The sequence below is a fragment of the Lutjanus erythropterus genome, chromosome 9, assembly GCF_056507025.1.
Source record: "Lutjanus erythropterus isolate fLutEry1 chromosome 9, fLutEry1.hap2, whole genome shotgun sequence".
Lineage (NCBI taxonomy): Eukaryota > Metazoa > Chordata > Actinopteri > Lutjaniformes > Lutjanidae > Lutjanus > Lutjanus erythropterus.
Window position 1 is genome coordinate 36,839,216 of NC_139325.1, and position 21,413 is coordinate 36,860,628.

General features: G+C 39.3%; 1 protein-coding gene across 1 annotated transcript in view; it reads left to right on the forward strand.

Annotated features, from left to right (window-relative positions):
• Positions 1–14,373: 14,373 nt before the first annotated feature.
• plekhf2 (pleckstrin homology domain containing, family F (with FYVE domain) member 2) overlaps positions 14,374–21,413 on the forward strand; it is a 34,674-nt gene continuing 27,634 nt past the window's right edge. The window contains exon 1 of the mRNA XM_084727458.1: positions 14,374–14,526. The gene's annotated coding sequence lies outside the window, so the exon portion shown is untranslated. The remainder of the gene's footprint in view (positions 14,527–21,413) is intronic.

Below are 21,413 nucleotides of genomic sequence, written 5' to 3' on the forward strand. Positions count from 1 at the left end.
AATAAATCTCAATAGACCTGCGAAGTGCACACTGGATCTTTGGTCTTTTGATCTTTGTTTCTTCCTGGAAAATCCGTCATAGTGCTACCAACGCTTGCGCTCCTGGCACACCTGCTTCTTAAAGGTGATGAGAGCTGACTGTCTGATTGGTTTATTGCATGTTTGGCCCAAAACACACCCATGAATTAATCAAAGCACTTGGGCACAGCTGATAGGTGGACACACCTCGAATAAATTAAAACCATTCCTCTATTGTGCCCCAAACGTGTTGTTGCTTTTTAACCGCCTACCATGCTGGGGCAAACAGACAATGTTTTTTATTCAAAATTAAATAAAAAAATTACGTAATGTATAGCATTCACCAAATTTCACTAAGTATTTCATAAAGTGTTTCTCTGAACTCAACAGCTCACAAAATTGTTGTTGTTGTTAACAGTTTTTTGAACTATTTCTGGGGACTTTCTCCACAGTATACTTTGAGATATAAAAAAAATAGGGAGGACTCAACCAAAGTGGGGGATGTGTGTGTTCAGAAACATTGTTTGAAAATGACAGAATAATAAATACACTGCAAGAGCATTTTATGTGAAATACCTTTAATTTGACTTTTAATTTCCAGGAAAGAATACAGAATAATTCACCCCTTTTGGCCTGAACTTGGGTGAAACTTTGGCATAAACATTAGTTTTCTTTGATTAATTAATTTATTCAATTATTCATTAATTTTTTTTGGTCCTGCCACTGAGAAAAAAATGATTGAGACAAAATGCATGCCCCTTTCCTTTAAAACTTACCCTAAGAAACTGAAATTCTTCTTGAATGATTATGAATTTGCACAAGCTGTTTTGCAAAACTTTGCAAAAAGTTTCTCCTCATGCAACAACTCTCAAAAAAGCAAATTTTTTTAAGGGGGTCTGGTGATATTGCGGTTACTAGTTAAATGGTGAAACAGACAGTGTATTCACAGACATCTCAGCAAGTAAAACAGCCTCGGCACGTTATTTGCATTCCAGTGAACCAAATGGAAATCAGACAGCTGTTTTGTGTGGACTTACAGGACGTCAGCTGAGTAGGCGGTCCTTCAGTGCGACCCAGGATACACTCACACACACACTGCTAAAAGAATGTGGTCGTGTGAGGCTCATGTGATCTCAATGCATCCTTAACTTGTCTTGGGTGCATTCACATCTGTATTGATGGATGGGGAATGAGACCAGGCTGTTTATGTGCATTCATTCAAGGGAAGCAAGTCAGACAGTAAATGTACAAACTGAAAATATTAATAACTTTGTCCATATCTGACTTTTTAAGTGTGGTAGATTCCTCACAGCCACAAAAAGAGAAAGATGATATATTATGTAAGACGTAAAATGCAACAGATGACAAGCAGACGACAACCTTGAGAAAAACTTGAAAAGGGACTTAATAGCCCAGAGTGAAAAGCAGGAGCTGGATCATTATAAGTGATGAGCATGATCTTAAAATCCATTGTATGATACAATATGGGATAGGAGGAAGAATGGCAAAGTAAAAGATGTTTTTCTGCTTTGACAAGAAAACAAGCAAGTCAATATTTTCACACACACCACAATTTTTGCAAGCAGAAAAGAACCATGAAATAATGATTATTTAACTGCTAAAGTGGCTGGAAGTTATTGACAAATTAGCGGCTTTCACCTGCGATTTTCAAAGGACAGATGACACTAAAGGACAGGAGGGCAGAAGGACAACAACCTGACAGACCAAAGATAGACGTCTTATGTAAACCTTATCTAACCGTCGGATGACTAAGAACACTCTATTTATTTACGGTAACACCCTGAAGGAGCTGAGTTACTCAGGCATCCACACACACTCATTACACCTGGGAGATGCTCAAAAGAAGGAAAAAAAAAATCAATCTGTTCATGTTGTTTGCTCTCTGTACTGCAAGGATGCAGAATAATTGCACCGAATAAGTGGCTCTCCAAAACAGTACAAGGAGTTCAAGTAAAACCTTAATTTCTTGTGCATCTGCTTGGCGTTGATTGTGAAGAAAACATTCACTGCGAGGAGCTGAATGAAAAACACACTTAACACCTTTCATTAAAGTTCTTCCAAGTTACAGGTCGACACAGTGGCAAGTTCCACATTAAATTCCTTCACTACAGATATTGTATGAGTCTGGACAGACATGGAGGTAAACTGGAACTTGGCTGGTTGGTGGAGACAAACAACTGTGAGGCAGTAATTCTGTTTTTGACGACAGCTGACTTCTCACTCTGCTTAACCGGCCACTAGGGGCCACAAGAAATCAACAACTGCTTCAGTTTGAAATCTTGTTTCATCTCGGGACAACGTATGTGGAGGTCAGAGGTGGGAAGTAATTAAGTACAAATATTTTGTTATTATACTTAATAAGTAGTTTTTTCAGGTATCTGTACTTTTGAGTATACAGTTTTCTGACAACTTTCTGTCACTTCTGGTGGAGGTCATGTTAACGTCGGTGAAACTTTACAAATCTCAGCTGGTTGCATCTGGCGGTTTTGGTGGCATTGCAGTAGGTGCTTCACCACCTGTTTCCCGGTGGGGAGGATCTACACACGTGCTTTGATTCCTGTTATGAGCTCAAACAGTGAAACAGGGACATTGCAGAAGAAGAAGGAGGAGGTATTATCACAGTTATTTCACAATAGTGAGGTCTCTGAGGCTGAGCTGAGGCTTCACCGCTGTGACTCACTGAAATCAATAGAAAACCTTGAGCATGGTTGACATATCATGTTGACATTTTGTCCTTGCAGCAACGCGTTGTGGTCATTTCTATGTTCCCAGGGTCCTATGTTCACCTGATTTATTTGACACATAATGGGAACATGACAAAGGGTCCTATGTAACTCAACTCTATAGCACCTGTCTAATATTGTGTTGGTCCCCCTTTTGCTGCCAAAACAGCCCTGACCTGTCGAGGCATGGACTCCACTAGACCCCTAAAGGTATATGGCATCAAGATGTTAGCAGCAGATCCTTTAAGTCCTGTAAGTTGCGAGGTGGGGCCTCCACGGATCGGACTTGTTTGTCCAGCACATCCCAGAGATGCTCGACACAGTATCCCACTGAAAGAGGACACAGACATCAGGGAATACCGTGTCATGTGTTCCCCAACTCAAGCGATGCACACGCACCCAGCCATCCACGTGATGTAAAAGACGTGATTCATCAGACCAGGCCACCTTCTTCTTCTTCAAACATGGGCATCCTGACTGATCTGCAGCTATGCAGCCCCATACGCAACAAACTGCGACGCACTGTGTATTCTGACACCTTTCTATCAGAACCAGCATTAACGTCTTCAGCAATTTGAGCAACAGCAGTTCGTCTGTTGGATCGGACCACACAGGACGGCCTTCGCTCCCCACATGCATCACTGAGCCTTGGCCGCCCATGACCCTGTCGCCGGTTCACCACTGTTCCTTCCTTGGACCACTTTTGATAGATACTGACCACTGCAGACCAGGAACACCCCACAAGAGCTGCAGTTTTGGAGACGCTCTGATCCAGTCATCTAGCCATCACAATTTGGCCCTCGTCAAACTCGCTCAAATCCTTACGCTTGCCCATTTTTCCTGCTTTTAACGCATCAACTTTGAGGACAAAATGTTCATTTGCTGCCTAATATGTCCCACCCACTAACAGGTGGCATGATGAAGAGATAATCAGTGTTATTCACTTCACCTGTCAGTGGTCATAATGTTATGCCTGATCAGTGTACAGGGGTCTGGTTAGGGGTTGGCAGAGCTGGGAAGAAACAAAGTACAAATACTTTGTTATTGTACTTATGTAGTTTTGTTCCCCAGTACCTTTCTAACAACTTTTTACCGATACTGTCTGCAGTTTATCACAATTATCTGTGCTTCTAAAACAGGCTTGTTACTTTAGTTTTAATGCATTTGAGGGGAATTATTGATTATTCTTATTTTACAGCATTGTGTACTCCTTCCTAATATCAAGACTGATTTCAACCTAAACGGATGGAACGATGTAACACAACGTAGCAAAACAATATTCATGTAAAAGATGTAAAACACGAAACGGACACCGAGGGAGACTCGACCACAGAGAAAAAGTGAGGTTCAGTTAGCTTTGCGCAGAAGCATCTGGTAGAAATGCCCCTCAGATGGCAACTTTTTACCTTTGTACTTGAGTGTATTTCAGAGCTTGTACTTTTTCACTTTTACTTGAGCAAAGCAGCTGAATCGGTACTTCTACTTCTACCAGAGTTTACTTTTGCCACCTCAAAGGGTTTGCAAAGAACACAGGACCCAGGAAACTGTGTGTCTACAGTCAACCCCATGTTTCAAGGCCAAAAATGGATGTGAAGCTCTGTGAGCCCTGCAGGTATCACTTCAAACTCAGTCATGAAATCAAACCAAGATCAAGTTGTCTCTGTTGACACGGCTCTTACAAGGTTCAAAACACACAAACACCAGCCACAGCCACGAGTCATACTAGACACTTACTTTAAAGAAGTATTCTGATACAGTTACTAATTACTTTAAAAATGTTGTCAGTAACCTAATCCAAGTATCATAATATTTAAGTAATATTAACCTGATTACTTTCCTTGCCTTTGAATAATAAAAGTGGTAATAATATGTATTTAAATGTGCTTTGTTAAGTATGTCATTCACACTTCACATTCAAACTTCAAGTAATCTACCATAAACTTATTCTGAGGCGTCCCACACATGTTTCAGTCACCAGCATCACCACCGACAGACCCAACATATTTTTTCAGTAGTAGTGGTTGACAGGTTATTTGGCTAACTGGATTTCTATGCAGTTAACATCAGCGATCGGTCCTACCTGTAACATTAAATGTTCCTTTAAATTAGATGTTGAGTTCTTGGATGATGACAGCTTTTTCACAGCAGAAAGCAGAACTGTCGCTGCACTGTGATGTTGTTCCTCTTTTCTGAATCGTTTTTAATGAAATAATAACTGTGAAATTTCCACCCAGTGCAGCATTTTTTTTTCACTAGAGGACATGATGATGAACTGACAGCAAGTTTAGCTGGTTTCACTCAGACCAGACTGATGTTTAGAGAGTCACTGTACATGGTAGTATATCATTCTTCATTTTAAAATTGGAATCCTACTAAGAAGGACTAAATATTATTATATGTAACTATAATCTGATTATGTCAGATGTTAATGTTTTAAATGTAAATGTAATGGAATACAGTCACATCCCTTTGTGTATTCTGATTATATAATCTTGTTACATGTAATCCATTACTCCCGAAGCCTGCAGACAGATATTTGTTCCTGAAATGCAAACCACAAGTCCAAGGTTTAACTTTTAATGTCATTTACCAGTGAAATAGTAGACTGCAAGGGTGCTACAGTGGCAGCAATACTCACAAAAAACACAAAAAGCCATTTTTAGGGCCAGTGTTTGCTTTGTCCGTTGTTGCACCCAGATTATGTACTGTTTAAATAGCAAAGTGGAGTCTTAAACGCACGTGCACTGTTAAGATCCTCTGACTTTTCTGTCACCAGCACATCAATTTTTTATACATGTATGCGATATTAACATCCTGTTTGGAGGAATGGGTCACTTGTATCTGATCTCTGCAATGCGATTAAAACAATTAGGAGTCTGAATAAAACTGGGGCTCAACAGCAGTCTGAGACCAACGAGCACATCTCCTGAGTCATTACCTCGTAAATAAATAAATGTTGCTGCATTTAATTGACATTTAGAGCTAGATCTATGCTAATAAGGCTTTATGCAAACTGAGCCTCACATGGGAAAACACACCACAAACTACTGTGTAAAGCAGAAATGTGATACTGAAATTAAGTGTAATGTTCTGTGGAATTAAGCCATGCAGTTAAAGGACCATTAAGCTGGATTAATACTTCTTCATCAGGCGTGATGATGGTCATATCGGAGATACCTCTGATGTGGGAATTAATTTACAGTGAGTATCAGTGCTATACCAGATGGATGTCTCATGCATGATGAGACCCTGCAGTTTGTTTAGTCATTATCTACCCCAAAGTCCTGCCACTCACTGTGATAGAAGGAGATGATTGCAGAGCCGGTTTGCTGTAGTTATGTTTCCATCACGATGTTCAGGAAGTTTTATGCACATTGCTGAAATTGAGTGTGGCAGTCATGACCTTGATTTTATGTTCCCAAAGACGTGCAAGCACTGCACAATCACACTCACTCTTTTTATGCTTTATTTTTTGGTCTCTCTGGTGAAGTGAAGGCCTGCAGTGGGACATGATGGTTTGCGCTATAATAGAAGAATCAACAGGTACCATGACAATGAAGTCAGTTTGAAAAATATGTTCCCATCTGTCTTCACTGTGTCATGGTCAAACATCAAGATGGCAGGTTTTACTTGATATGAGGTGCACAGAGAACAGATGCCACAGAAGACAGAGAGAGAACGGAGAAAGGAGTTATGACTCTTTTGATGAAAGATAACCATCACCCCTGTGCATAGGCACCATCTACGGGGGTGCATCGGGTTTTATGCCCCCACAAAGTTGAAGTTGGAGGTGCAGCGACGCCTCAATTTTCAGCAAAGCAGCAAAAAGTGCATTTAAAAAACTGCATATCAAATTATATATCAAATATTATATCAAATTATAAAATTAACATAGACTAATAAATTTAATTGGCATTTGAAAAGACCAGAATTAAGTCATAGCAAATGCTATATTATTCTTAAGATTTAATTTTTCCTATTTACCTCTAACAGTTGGCCTAGGTAAAAAAAAAAAGTCCCCTTCACTGAAAAAAGAGACAAAATCTCCCAAAGAATCCATCCGAAACCTCACACCAAGTGAGTGAGAGCTTTTGTAGAGTTTTTCTTTTTAACTTTGAGGGATTATTAACTTTATTAAGCCTGTTATAATGAAGTGCAGCGCACACGGCCCACGCTGTCTGCTGCACTCAACCAGCACACACACACAGAATCTGTCTCAGCTCCATATCATGACTTTGAAAACACCACATGGCTTGTTTTTAACATCCAGTTTCTGGGTGAGCTTCTTCATTAAATTATGAACATGATTTCGATAAGTGAGATGTGAATCAAGGAATACTCGCAGATATTTGTAGGTTTCTGTGTTGGTTAGTGTTTCACTTGGAAAGTGAATAGGATCTAAGATGGATGTAGAGTGGAAGTACAGACATTCTGTTTCACCGACATTGATTGAGATTAAGATCAGAGGAGAGTTTTGAGTTTACAACATGAGGATTTGGGTCAGAAGGGAAAATTACAGTGTCGTCAGCATATAGTAAGCAATTAGAGTATGTACACACATTGGGGAGATCGCTGATGTACAGAGGAAAGAATAAGGGACCCAAGACACTACCCTGTGGAACTTCCATTTTACATTTTATAGGGGGAGATGTCATATAATCAATTTTAACCACATGGGATCTGTTTGGTAGATATGAAGAGAGCATCATTACCTAAGAAGAAGAAAGCTCACTTTGCTCAATAAAATCTGATGATTCACAGAATCAAAGGCTTTGCGAAAATCTATAAATCTATTGTACATCCTGTAGGTCGAATCCATGTTCAGAAAAGGCATGAGGCCGATCAGTCTGCAGACTGAGGAGCTGCATTCCTCTGTTATCAAACGCCTTCAAATAACTGCACTGGCACAGCAGAGACTCAGAGCAGCAGAACAACAGAGGCTGGAGGGGAAATTATACTTATACAAAGAGAGATAGAGATCATTTCTGTGGAGAGGGGGGTGGGGAGGTGGGGGGAGGAGGGTGACACAGCAGCTCGCAAGGCAAGCGAGGACGCCCAATCCTGCAGCTTCAGCCGGCACGCCACCACCGACCGTTGGATTAATTCACTCTGACCGTGACGTGCCCGCTTGTCTGTGGGGAAAGACACTGTAGCCTGCTCTTCCTCCTCCTCTTCCTTCCCATTATACCCTGACTCCCCCTCCTCTCCCCTACTCCTCGCCCCTGCTGGGCCGGCCTACGGAGGGCTGATGGAGCTCGGCTGGGGGCTGATGCTGTGGATTTCAGGCGACAGATGGGAGCGTTTGCAGGCAGCTGAGCTTCACGGTCCGCTAGCTCGTCTGGCTGCGCGCAGAGCTCGGCCGGCCGCTCTGAGTCACGTTTGAGTGTGCGGTGATGTCATCTTTGTTTGGACTTGCGTGTCCGAGGGCGCAGGGGGTGGAGGAGGAGAGGAGTGGATTGTGGGAGAGGTCGCCTCAGCTGCTGCTATAAGATCATTACAAGAGACACGGCCGGGCCTCAGCAGCTGTCTGCACGCTGCACTATGAATTTATATAACAGTGCTTTATGACAAAGTACAGGCTTTATTTAGGTGGAGATGATGATAGTGAGCTAAAGTCAAAGATGAAAATACACAACATGGCCAAAAGTATGTGGACACGTGAACATTACCCATGGTTAAAGGGGCCAAAAATTTAGATTTTTCCTCGTACCTGAAGTGCTATTCAGTGGCAGACTCAGGCTGTCTGAGGGGCAAAATAAAATAAAGGCAAAAAAACACAAAATGCTCAACTGGAAGAATCTCAGTTGCCTGAGGGGTCTCTGACTAATGTTTCAGATTGCTGACTATCAGGGGACAGCCCGAGAATCAACCTAGTCATATCTTCTTTGTAAATCCAGTGAATGATACAGTTCAAGGTGCAGCAGTTTAAGGTTGTGAAGCTAAGGTTTAAATATTACACTAACCATCTTTGGCGGAGGAAAAAGCAAAGGCTGAGCTCTTGATACTTAGTTAGTTATGTTTGCTTGAACTCTCAGGCTGCTTCCACACCTACATCACTTGGTCCGGTTAAAAACATTTTATGGCTGGACAGGAGAAAAATGTTCTAGGTTTTACTGTGCTTTTATGTTAATCATTGCTGCCCCACTTCAGTCTCAAAGTATATAGGGGACAGCGCTCAACAATAATGTTTGTCCACTTGCCCGCGGCAAGTAAAATGCCATGTCGGGCAAGTGAATCTGACAAGACACTTGCGCGACCGGGCAAATGGTAAAGACGGATTATGCAAAAATGGCAGAAAATGCTCTACTCAGCCTCACAACTGTGGAGATTTCCCTCTTTTCTTTGTTTATTATCATATTGAACTGAATATCTTTTGGTGTTAGAATGACAAAATGAGACATTAAAGACGTTAACATTCACTATTTTCTGACATTTCATAAACATTGCAGCCCTAGATTAAGCATGACAAATACTTTGGTATGTGTCGTTATTTGATAAATAATTAATTAAATTAAAATAAAACAGTTTGTTCAGGTTCAAGTCAAAATTGACTTCGGGCAACAACTTGTCCAACCAGGCAAGTGAATAAAAACATTATTTCATTTTAATTTCTTTATTTATCATATATTTAACTACAGAAGTCCCATTAAGATACTAGATGTCTTCTTCCAGGGAGTTGAGATGGTGGCACACAATGTTTCACATAAGGTTTTGCTGGTGGATGTTTAGGTGTAGGTCCTACCTTGCTTATATTCAAATATATAACGTAATGATATGACATAGATGTTTCCAAGGAAGCTATATAATTCAGCTGCCACGGAAATAAACCACAAAGAGCACTTCTGCCCTCACCACACAAGGCCTTCCCTCAGTCAAATGTGACAGCTGCACTGATGCATCATGGGCCTGCTGAGTCAGCTACCATCTCAAACATGACATCGAATGTCAGAGACAGAAGTAGAGCGGAGAGAAGACAATCAACCCGCTGACCTGTCCACCTACAGTCAGAGAGCGAAGGTCAGAAGTTACAGACCTGGGTCAGAACAGCAGCTGTTCATGAGGAAAACTGCTCTAAAATCAGAAAAAGCTTTGGCACTTTCACAAAGTTTTAGTCACAGACATTTGCTGCGTCGTAAATAAACTCCAGGGTATCCAGAACTCTGCTGCTCACAGATCCAAGACTGCACCGATCTGTCCAAGTTCAAATCACTAATCAAAACTCACCTTTTAAGAACTACTTTTAAAGCTGTAGCTTTGGTAGTCAGCTTATTTTTGGCGTCACTTCAGCGTCATATCAATCATCAGAGAGATCTGAGAGAAAACTAGACTTCTGCACCTCTTCTCGGCTCTGCTTTCAGGCTTTGGAAAATCTAGCCTGTGACGGGAGACTCTGGCCAATCACAAGTCATTTCAGAGAGAGGCCTCTCCCATTGGCTGCTCTACAAATGCAGATCCGTGCACGTCCCTTCAGATGATGAAAGCTTGATTCAGTGGTAGAAAATCCTGCAGAAAATCCTGCTTCTTGCAGCTCCTTTGCCTAAAACTGTGTAAAAAACAGAACACCTGTGTGAACGCTTCATGTGCATCATGTTTTATTTCATGGTGCTCAAATGACATGATGACAAATAGTTATAGAAGTGCCCAGACATCTCCTGCTTACTTTTTGAGAGAATGGTGATCTTTAAATATTTTGGGAAACACTTATTTGCTGTTCGTTTGAAAGTGAGATGACAGAATTGACATTGGTCCCATGTCTGTCTGTTAAATTAAACCCAAAAATCAAGATTAATTTATTCACTGTTAAAATGTGTCTTTTGTGTCAGGATTCTTTTTTCTGAAAACTCCTAAAAACAGCCCTGTTAGGCCACTGTGTTTCTCTCAGAGAGGTGATTAGTGTTGCTATAATTGTTGTGCTCTAATCTAATCTGGTCTCTTCCAGTGTCTCAACTCAGTGTTTAGTTGTGCAATGAAGCCTCAGGTGAGTAATCACCTTAGTTTGGATCCCTCTCCTCAGTCAGAGATCAACAGATCAGGAAACAAGTGTGATCGATGTGTTTACTGATGCTCTTAACCTCTTTGTAGGTGATCAGGGACAGATTTGTTTGGGTCCAACAGACATTATTACTGTCTCCAGGGCCAAAGCTAAACCCGCAGAAGCGGCATTCAGTTTTTGTGCACAACATACCTGCAACAAAATCTATACAGCATAAAAAATCTTACATGCAATAGATGTCGTGTGTGCAGAATCTCCTGCAGGATGAATATTCAGATCCATCAGGCATGAGAGAGAGAGGTCCAAGGACTGAAAAGAAAATTTAGATTCTGTTTTTAGTGAGTTAAAGTGCTTTTAAGTGCATGTAAAGCAAAAATAAATGTGTGTTCTGAGCTTGTTACACCACAGAATCATGTTATTTGCTGCCCAGTCAGATTTGAATGATTAAAAATCACTAAGTATACAAAAATAATGTCCCATAATCATGGAAAATTTGCAGTTTCTCTGTTCTGAAATGCTGAGGGCGTTTCCGCTCTGCTGTCTTAGTGTCAAACACCACTATGACCTGAAAACAACCTGCAACATGGACACTCCATCTAGCAGCTTTATGGGACATGTCCAGACATGTTTGAGCCACCAGAGCCAGAGGACAGAGGACAGTGACAGGACGGTAGTTTTTTTTTCTTCTGTCGGGTTGTTTGAACTAAAGTGAGCTGAAGTGGACTGCTGGGCTGATTTGGACTGAGAGAGTCGCTGAAGGTGTGTTCATAACTGACCATTAGGGAGGATGAGGGAAGGGGGAAACAGGATCATTTGTATGTCGATTTGTGGGGCTTATATAGTGTTGGGGGGCTCAGGCACGTCATGACATCACGAGTGATGTTTCTGATCCGCCCAAAAAATCCTGAACACAGAAATCGTGAAAAACTCCCTTTTTCCTTTACACAGGGTTTAACTGCAGTGAGCATACACTGACGTGAAGTAGGAGATAACTTCACTTAAAGATAAAGTAGATGTAGTTTATTGAACTTTTTTTTGTTGAAAACCAAATTTGGAAAAACAATTTGGGTGTTTGTTTGTCTTAAAATTTGCCTCAAGGTGTTATTTAGTCTGAAAACTAAACCAAATTGTGAAAAAATATTTTTCCTGGCTTCAGTATTTGCCTAATATGTCACTTGGAACACAAACTGTGCCCACTTTGATATTGAATGTGCTTTTTAGCCTTTAAATATTATAGAGGAAGTACTTGTACAGCCCAGTATCACGGATCACATATTTATCTTAAGGGACTTTGCAATCTGTGCAACATGCAACAGCCTCGATCCTCAGGCTCATGATTCAGAAAAACTCCCAAAAACGTTGATCTGTTTTGTCAAAACTTCTGTTTCCAAAGTAAAGCATGAACATTGAAGGATGAGAAGACCTAAAGATGCTATAGATAGTGTCATCTGTGGAGCTTGGATGTAAACAGATGTTATCTGGAAAAACTCCATCCGCTGATGAAGACTGTGATACGACTGAAAACTTTACAGAGGGCTGGTTGAAAATGTTTTAAACACAAAAAGAAAAAAAATAACAGTGAAGAAAACACGATTCAAAGGTTTAAAAGAGGAAATTTCTATCTATTTTTTTCTGTACTGGGTGACTGTGCATTTTTGCCTGGTAAGCCACAGCGTGTCCAGTCCTGTTTACTACTGTGAACCAGAGGCAGGTCTCCTCCCAACAGCTCAGCTTCTGGCCCTGCTCATGCTGCCTTCACAGCACGTGGGAATTACTGATTGACTCACTTCACCGTGAGAAGAGAAAAGCTGTCAGAAAAGTGGCCGGTTCACGTCACTTGTTGAAACTCGTTTGAATGTGTCAGGATAGCAGGATTGAACATATTAAGCCCTCTGCTCACAAACACTCCTCTGAGTAATTAACAGTCAGGTCAGACAGCGAGGAGCTCTGTCCTAACATGATGAGCTCTATTACTAAAACATCTTTTTATTCGCTGTTCAGTGTTTTTCCTGTATTTGATGTTAAGATATGTTCTTATTAGTAAGTCATTAAAACCAGAGTTCTAGAGTTTCCTCTATGAAACGTTATTAACCTATTTTTAATCCCCCAAAACTGATCTGATAGATAAAAACTGTTTAAATATAAATAAGTAATAGGGGAAAAAATCACGTTGAAAACAGGATCAAAGTGATGAACAGTATGAAACAAGTGACAGAAATCCTCAGATAGTGCAGGTGAAGTCCATTCAACATCATGAACATGGACTGATTAAATGTTAGGGATGATGAAAATGTAATTAGTACAATAATGACAGTAATTAAAAAAAAATCCTAATTTATTCGACTCTGCCGCACATGTTTGATCGAATCATGACTTTTAAAGTCAAAATTATATGATTATGAAGATTTTAAAATAAGTACTGCACACTTGAAAATGTTTTTCTGAGCTGTAAACTAAATGATATGCCTGTACTGTGAGGAAATACATTGATGCTGGTGTTAATATTTAGATTTATTACCAAATTTGTAAAAATCTGTATTTCACAGCATGAGGCTCAACTCGTCATCTACTGTTTTAAATCATCCCAAACATTGCAAGCCCAATGCTGACACAGAGTCAGCCGTTTGGGAATAATCTGCATAATTGCAGAAAAGAAAATGCAAAAAAAAACAAAAACAAAAAAAAGACAGAAAAGAGGTGCTCCCTCCACACCTGCCCACTTTTTTCAAAATGGTACAATAAAGTTTTTTTAAGTTACAAAAAGTCGTGAGGTATTATTGACAGAATGTGTAAAATCAGATATTATAATAGCCAATATTTATCATCCATAATTTCATTTTTGGCATAATATATAATACTATAAATTTCCTTTTATTGCCCCCATATTTACTGTGCATCCCTTCCACAAAGTGCTTGGATGAATATAAGAAAGTAGAAGAAAAGACAAGAGAATTAGTGGATAAAATCATAATGTCAGGAAATATAATGAAAAAATAAATTTTAAAAAATGTTACCTATATGTATTTGTATGTGTGTGCAAAAACAAAATAAAACAACAACAACAACAATAATAATAACTTAATTTTATATAACATCTTGCAAAACTGCCATCACAAAGTAGGGAAGCATGATACTGATTTTTTAGCCAATAATTACCTGCTTCTTATGACTGATACAGACAAGATAACAGATTATTGAAGTACATCAAAAAACTTTAGATATTATAAAGGCCAGTATTTACCAGCTATAATTTAGTTTTTGGAATAATAAATACTAATATAAAGTTTCCATTGTTGGCCGATAATTTATTCACTGTGCACCCCTATTACAATGTGCTTCACAAACAAGGACGAGTACAAGAAAGCAGGAGAATTACAAGGTTAAAGTATTTAAGTATTTAATAGAGTATTTGTTGTTTGTTTGTTTGCTTGCTTTTGTTGTTGCTGTTGTTGTGATTTTTTTTTGTTTTCACTCAGTGCTTAGAGTTGTGTCCTTGTAGAATGGCTTTTAATGCCTTCTGAACTGAGCAGCTTTTCCTAGTACGATCCTGAATTTCCCGTCTGTCCGGGGCGCCATGAACGCAGCGCGGTGCTCCGCTGCCATATTGTTGTTGTATTTTCTGGGCAGCGGCAGAGTTTCCAGCTGCTGCTGTCGCTGTGTGCGGACTCAGCGGTCTCTGAGGGGGGAGGCACTGCTTTACTGACATTATCTGGAATACAACTGAGGTCCAACACACTGCAAAAGTTACCGGACAACCAGAGGAGCCGTCGGGTATGTAGTTTTTCTCATTGAAAAGTTGCCTCTGTTGATGGTCTGTCATACTTTGCTAAGACTAGCTAAAGCTAAAGCTCACTCCGTGGGTTGCTGCTACTTTTTCCCATTCATGCTAACAGACGGTAGCTGGTTAACTTAGCACAGTAAAACCTCTCGCGCTACTTTCATAAAGTCATAAACTGCGAGATAAGATAATCAGCTGTCTGTGCTGTCAAAGACAAGCAGGTAGAGGTGAGTTAGCTTCGGTTCAAGTAACAACAAATGAGCGGTGTTTGGGAAGCTAACTTGTGTGCTAACTGCTAACTGTGCCAACTGACACCACTCTGACAAACTTGAAAACTCGTTGAGGAAACTTCCAGTGGGCAAGAAGTGTGAATTTAAATGGAGAAATACTCATGGTGATTTAATGTGCCACTCCTGTGTTGGCTCTTTGAAGCCTGCGGGATAAAGTCATTGTGGAATAAAGTCATTGTGGTTTATTTATTTATAGCAGCAGGTCAGGACGGACTGGAAACGCACCATTAATCAAGTGTTCCACAGCTTATACAACGTTACCTTGATGTATAATTGATAACAAGTACTTTCCAAAGCTGTGTAAAGTTTAGGATCTGTATTGCTTCACTCCACTCACCTGTACATCACTGTACAGGTAACCTGTCATTTGTTTTGACTGATTATAGCAACCTTCACTGTAAAAAAAAAAAAAAAAAAGTCAGAATTTTAGTGGAATCAACTCAACTTTTTTCATAAACTTAACATAACTATTTAAGTTTTATTTAATTTAGCATTTAAGTTCTTGTAACTTGAAGTCTCTTGACTTGAAAAGATCAATGGTCCATTATGAGCGATGCAAAGTGAACATATAGATCTGTGTCGTCAGTGTTATGATACGTCTTTATTTTAAAATGATAAGGCATGTCTGTATCATTAATGTCTCTAGTTCAGTCAAATGATAATTGCTTTGCTTTTCGTGAGTTGATGTAAATGTAACTGAAAGTGTGAGATGGAAATGTGATATTGTCTGATATTGATCGCTGGCCCCAGAATTGAATCAAATTTAAATCATATTGTGGCAGAATTGGTAATATAGACAAATATTGTATTCTTATCCAAATAGTCAGTATAATATTGTATTGTGATCAGGGGTTTACAACCTTAATGGATGCACTCTTGAGTTTCTATAGAAACATGATCAGCATAGTAACTGGCTTCCCAGCATGCATAATGTGAAGGTTAAAACTTTTCAGAGACCATTCTTTTCTATTTACAGTTTGAGGAAAATGTATAAAATGAAAATGTTCTGTGTGTCTGTACATGTTAGAATAAGTCATGGTTTTCACAATAGAGTGTTTGTATTGACATCGAGGTTTGGTCAGTAACCCAGCTGCATGGCCATTGCGGAGATACTGGGATGTAAACAACAGAAACGATCACCTGTTCAATATTCACTTTAAGTTGCCTTGAGGATGTCTAACCACGGAAAAGTTCAGGAACATTCAGGGAAGCTGCTAAAACTTGCAGATAAACACTTACTCAGCAGAAATTAAGTTTAACTTATGGTTAGAGTCTGAGCTGGTCCACCCCTCCCAATGGGACCCCCACCCCTTTTGACAGAGACAGAAGATTTTTTTATTATTTTTTTCACGTTTTGAATTCTTCACATTCAGACATTTTTGAACAGAGAAAAAAAGTATGCATTTGTTTACAGTCAGCCTTCTGTCAGGTTCAGGTTCAACTTGATTCTATCTCAGTTGCTCGAGAAGTTTCAAGTTACGATTCTTCTCCCTAAGAATGAAGGTTCTGATTCTCTCAAATGATTCTTAATTTTTCAACACAAACATTTATTGTACTTTTTGACGCTCAAGTAAATAAACACGTCTTAGATGCTTGCTGTCTGGACAGTTTTAAATAGACAAGAGAAACATAACATACAAAGCAAAGTGCTGGACGTGAACTTCTTTGAATTTCTCTTATAACAAAAAAAAACAAAACAGCAAGTCTCTTTTCGTCTCTTACTTAAGAACACTTTTTAAATTCTGCTGAACATAAAAAAGTAAAATGGTGATGTACTGTATAATGTTAACATTAACAGCAACTTTATTTGATTAGGAAAATATATGGCCCAACTTTCCTTTTGAAATTAGTGTTGTGGAAGTGAATGTGTGATCCCGCCTTGCTGCTGGTGAAACCTTTTCTGCCACAAAAAGGGAAGTTTGCCCTGACTTGTCTTTGCTGGAGTCAGGTCTGCAGTAGGGTCACGTTGGTCTCAAGATTTTCGGTAGCCTTCTCTCATGACTGGTATTTGTGCCTTTGAGGTCAAAGTTCATTCACATGCAGTCCACCCTGGTGGGAGTAAGCTTATTATCCATTTACATCCAATAACTTGCCTCTTAGTTTAAAGAGACACTTCACCTCAAAATCAAAAATGCATATTTTTACCTGTAGTGCGATTTATCCATCTAGATTGTTTTGGTATGACTTGCCAAGTTTTGGCGATATCAGCTGTAGAGATGTTTCCCTCTCCTCAGTATAGCGGAACTAGTAGTAGTTGCTACACACAGCTGTTCACAACTGAGGCCTGAGGACAAACATGTATTTCTTCTGTGGTGAACTGTCCCTTTAAGAGAGGAGTTCCCAACACTTTTCACTACATCTGCTTTGAAACTGTCATTTGTTCTGAATTTCAAAACAACAGGTCATCAGTTTTAGCTGTTTTCTGTCAGGGCTGCATCTAATGATTATTTTAATTGTCAGTCTGATGATTACTTCACCAATTTATTTATAAATCGTTCAGTCTAATAAGTGTCAGAAAATGCAGAAAAATGCCAAATGCAGTTCTAAGAGGTGCAGGGACATCTTCAAATGTCTTGTTTTATCTGACCACAAGCAGGGCTGCAACTAATAATTAGCTTTATTATCATATAATCTGCAGATTAATTTCATGATTCTATAAAATGTCAAAAAAAAAAAAAATCCCCTGAGCCCAAAGGGATGTCTTTACATTGCTTCTTTTCGTTCAATGAACACTCCAAAACCCAAAGACTTTTCTATTATTGTCATAAATGACAAAGAAAAGCAACAAATCATCACATTTAAAAAGCTGGAATCAGCAAATGTTTGATATTTTTTCTTTGAAAAATTATCAAAATAGTTGGCAACTAATTTTCTTCCAATCGACTATCGTTGCAGCTCTAACCAGCAGTCCAAAACACAAAGATAGTTGCTGCAATCTACAGTAACCTAAAAACAGCATCAACACCTAACGTTACCAATTACCTAATCAATAAAGTATTTCTGATTTGAGAGGTTGTGGTTGACTTTTGTCACCATTTCATTATGTTTTAGTGACTAAACAATTATTTAAATAATCAACAAATGATCACAAATTAATCTATACTGAAAATAATTGTCTCTTGTGGCCCTAGATAACATTACTAGTCAGGAAAACTTGTGCAAAGTAGTTTTTTAATTGCAGTGCTTGCAAATATTTGCATTACAAATCATTGCAGCCCCCAGCAGTGATAATTGTGTGACTTATGACAAAAGGAGAAGGTGTGAAGGGCGGGAGAGTTTCACAAGCTCAAACTGGAGTTGCATGATCTATTTTATGGTGACTGGAGCCCAGTTTGATAAATTGCTAATTATAGCTGTTTGCACGCATCAGAATAAAGCTATGGCTGTAATCCAACTGATCCTCATCAGCAGGGGACACACACAGACACTTCAGGTCAGGAAAAACATCATCTTTAAGACATGCTCATGTCTCTCCTTCAGCTGAAGTACGGCCATAAATACAGAGTTCACTGATAGACAGCCTTTTGACGCATGTGAACAACAACAGCTCATGGTAGATGACAGGTTTAGAGTTGGATGTGGGAAGATAATGGATTAAACACAAGGATGCATTTGTTATGTAGTGTTCAGTCATGTCAGAGTGTTGCTGTTGTGTTAGACTGAGCACCTGTGCAGGAAGTTTAAAGGAAATGGTGGTCGAGATTACATCTTGGTAGAAAATGTGTTTTCATCAGACGTGTCATTAGGTGGTGATTAGATTGGGTCCAACATGATAGGTCTTGTAGAGAAACTGCTGCACTCAGACAAATTTGACAAACTACACCCGGTTATGGTGGGAGTTTCTGTTTAAGTTCGTGTTTAAAACGATTAGTGTTGAAGCTTTGAGTGTCTGGCTTTTCAAGGATCTTCACTAGGATGCGTGGTTCATAACTGGTATCAGACCTATGACGTTTTCGGTAACGACGACACGGTTTATGAGCATGATATATCACCCTGCTTTGTACAGCTGAGTATCAAATCATGATACTTTTGAAATGCATGCAAATTGTGTTACTACTTGGGCTGCAACTAAGAATAATTTTCATGATTAATTCAATCATTATATATATTTGTTTTCATTAAAGGGAAAGTTTGCCACTTTTACACATTTGTCAGATGTCTCCTCTGTGTGCTAATGCCCGTATGACCTGCATGCTGTATCAGCAAAGTGGGACAGATGATATCTTGTAAAAACAGCGTGATTTGTCAGTATTGTCATGTAGTAAATGAAACTAAAAGTTTATGTAGGCTGTGTCAGAAAAAAGTAGCATATAATTACTTGACCGGAGAAAAAATTCAGCACAGGCATATGGACGTTAACCTGCAAGTAGTGCAGGCTGCTGGTGCAAGCACTACCAACGTTAACCACACTGTGTGGCAGCTGATCGTAGGGTGTTATGACATAATTTACCATCACCATGGCCAACCCGTGACGACCCTCCTTTCTCCCTCTCAAACAAGCGAGCGTTGTGATACTCAGCTCATGTGTGTGCAGGAAAGCAGAGAGAAAGACGTTTCTAAAAGTGTCTCTGTGTTCAGCTCTCAGTTCTTTAGAAGTTAGTCTCTGTGGTTTGAAGTTTACTTTTTCTCCTGTGTCACAGTTTTAATTTTCAGGTACCTGCTGTACCTTATTGTAATGTTCACTTTCAGCCGTACAGGAGTCGTGTCAGGTTACCAATGATGAAAACCAAAAATTTCCTGCTTTTGCTGCTTCATAATAAAAGTTTTTGAATAACACAATAACACGGTACTTTCAGGAAGTTCTGTGTTTATTCGCCATTTTACAGCTGCTTGACTTGAGCAAAGTGGCTTGTCTTCACTTAAAGACACACCTTCAAGTGAGTAGCTCTGTTGTAATCGAAATGCAAATCACCTCTGTACCGGGCTGACATGCCGAGTCAAACCAAGTCAGCACATGTGTATGGAAAAGGGGTGATAGTAAGTTGTTGTTGTTAAATTTTGTAGAATGTCGGCTGGTCATAATGCACTGTGCAAAGTGCCGGACATTCCAATACAGTGTGGTTACTGATGGATGGGTTAATATTTTTCAGATACTAGTTAACATTTTTAGTTAATAAATTGTGCTCAATAGGCAAGTTAATTAGTGTAAATTAAATTAATTTCCATGTAATCGAGAGGGAAATTAGTCACCCAGAAAATATAAAGAATGCACATAAATATATATATGGACACTGATACATATCCATATTAATAAGTAGTGCAGGTTTTGATAAATACTCATTCACTATAGTCATCCTGACTAGCATGCCAGCTCTAGTGCTTTAAATTAAGCGTCCCCTATTCCCAGGTAATCTGTTTGTTTACCTGTGAACTACTTGACGCGGCACAGAGGAAGTAACCTGCTCATCTCATGCATCTAATCTGCATCCATTTATAAACAGAGCCATATTGGATTATGTGCAGGGTGTTGGATTACACAGGAAACCAGATCAGACATCCTGTGTTTGCAGAGTGAAAGGGCGGGAGGCGGGGGTTATAACCTGGCTATCAGGTAGTTATTTTCCCTCAGCCTCGCCCTCCTTAGCTCTGGCAGAACTCGTTTCACCACACTGAAACTCAAAGAGGAAGAAGACACCTCCGCCAACTGACTTACCTGAGGGAAACTCTCTGTCTCATCCAGCAGCTTGAATTTATAAGCTGCTCTGGCCGGGGACTGGAAATGGAAAGTGACAGTTTTCCTGGGAGTCAATAACAGAGGTTCCCTGTCAGTTCTTCATTTACACTTGACTAAGCTGATGGTAATTTCCCACCAAGAACCAAGCTGTGCCAGCCCCCTACTTTCACTCCTCTAAGAAACTACAGTAGGAGAATACCCAAAAAACCAGCTGCTGTGCACATGACACTTTAGGAACCACATGTTTCTCCTTTTAAGCCATCAGTTTCAGGTCAAGACCACATTTTTCTATTAAATAAGCCTCAGTATCATTAAAAATATTTTTGCTGTAAACATTTTTTTTTACCTTACTAACTATAATCAAGTGACTTTTGTCTACTTTACAAAAGAAGACAAATTTCTGATATGCATCAAGGTGTTTTCATTCAACTCTACAATACATAATACACAATACATGAAAAAACTCCAAGGGTGTAAGATTTTAGGTTTTTATCAGACGACAAATATATCAAGGCTACAACATGACGACAAGAAGCCTTTAGAAACATTCATTTTGTTCTCTTTAGATCAGATCAGACCTTTAAAAAATAACTAAATTATCTAATTAACTAATCTTGGAAATAACGTAAAATTGACGTACCTGATACCAGTGTCTCGATACTGCGAAAAATGAATAGTGAAGTTATTTAAAATATACAGACTCAATATTTATCAATAAATCGATATTCTTGACAATAGTAATGTGTCATCATGGATAATTATTTAATTAAACAAGAAAATGAATCTGACCAAGCTTTAAACTTGCAGTGCCATGCAGATTTTGACACATTGTGTGCTGAGACAGTTCACTGATTAATTGTTCAGCTCACTGACAAAAAATGACTGATAATAGACAATTTTGATAAATTATTAAACG